This window comes from Trichechus manatus, unplaced genomic scaffold (genome assembly GCF_000243295.1).
Source record: "Trichechus manatus latirostris isolate Lorelei unplaced genomic scaffold, TriManLat1.0 scaffold00003, whole genome shotgun sequence".
NCBI lineage: Eukaryota > Metazoa > Chordata > Mammalia > Sirenia > Trichechidae > Trichechus > Trichechus manatus.
In genome coordinates this window covers 36,718,278-36,719,425 of record NW_004443939.1, presented here as the reverse complement: position 1 = coordinate 36,719,425, position 1,148 = coordinate 36,718,278, and the positions used below count along the sequence as shown (strand labels likewise).

Below are 1,148 nucleotides of genomic sequence, written 5' to 3'. Positions count from 1 at the left end.
GAGTATTAGAGATTTGAATTCCCTATCAGGTACTTCTAGTGCATTTTCTTCCACAGGAGAGTCATCTGGTGTTTTATTTTGGATGCCTACTGGAACCATCCTGTCCTGTTTTTGTAAATGTTTTAGTATTGTCTGCTGTTTTGGGGGCATTCAGTAGTTATTTCTCTCGTTTATTGATTGTAGATTTGTTTGTTTCGTCCCTTTTTTAAAAAAAATATTTGACTATGTCTGAGCAGGCGGACTGCGTGCTCTTTGTTGTTTGCTCGTCTGTGCGCTCAATACTTTTCGCCTCCTTCTCCAACTTGCAAGGTCAGTCACTCAGATATGGTACAGCAGGGCAGGTCTAGCTGAAGAGGAGCCACTGGGACAGGTTGTTTGTGGCACTCACTACAGCGGGTCAGTAATCAGTGCTAGGCAGGTTCCAGTGGGCTGTACCTGCACTGCTTGGTGGTGTGATGTCAAGCTCATGGTGCAGGTAGGCAGGCTGTAGTGGGGAGATGGTTATGTGTGGAGTTAAGATGGATATGGGAGAGAGGAGAGAGGAACAGGAGCCAAAAAACATACAAACAAACAAAAAAGGATGCTAGGGGAGCTTGCTGTTGGAATGGAGAGATGAGAGACGGTGAAATGGAGAAAAACAGAAAGGGGAAGAGGAAGAAAAGAAAAGAATGAACAAATATAAATCAGAAAGGTTAAAGAACCGCAGAGTTCCCAGGGATCCCACCGATGCAGCTATGAGGTCTGGGGAAGTCGCTCTCAGGTGTCGCAGCACAGCCTGGTCAGAAGGCGCAGAGGCATACAACGCCTGGTATTCAGGAGTCAGAAAGAGAAGGAAGATATAGAGAGACGAGAAACTGAGCAATGAAGAAAGACAAAAAGGGAAGAAGAGGGAAAAGAAAATAAAACAAATTAAAAAAAAAAGGACAAGAAAGGCCCCCAAAAAAAACAGAAAAACAAACAAACAAACAAAAAAAAAACAACGAAAAAAGAAATGTCCTCAGGGATCCCTCCGCATGTCTGTGGAAGCCGAAGGGGATTTCCTTGACACGCAGCTCCGCCTGTCCAGAAAGGGCTTCCAACTCAAGAAAAGGAAAAGAAAACAAACAAACAATTCAAAACGAACAAACGAACAAAAGCCCCGGGATCCC

General features: G+C 44.3%; 1 protein-coding gene across 2 annotated transcripts in view; it reads left to right on the top strand.

Moving 5' to 3' along the window:
- COL24A1 (collagen type XXIV alpha 1 chain) overlaps positions 1 to 1,148 on the top strand; it is a 421,541-nt gene that overhangs the window by 227,130 nt on the left and 193,263 nt on the right. The gene's annotated exons all lie outside the window — the stretch shown is intronic.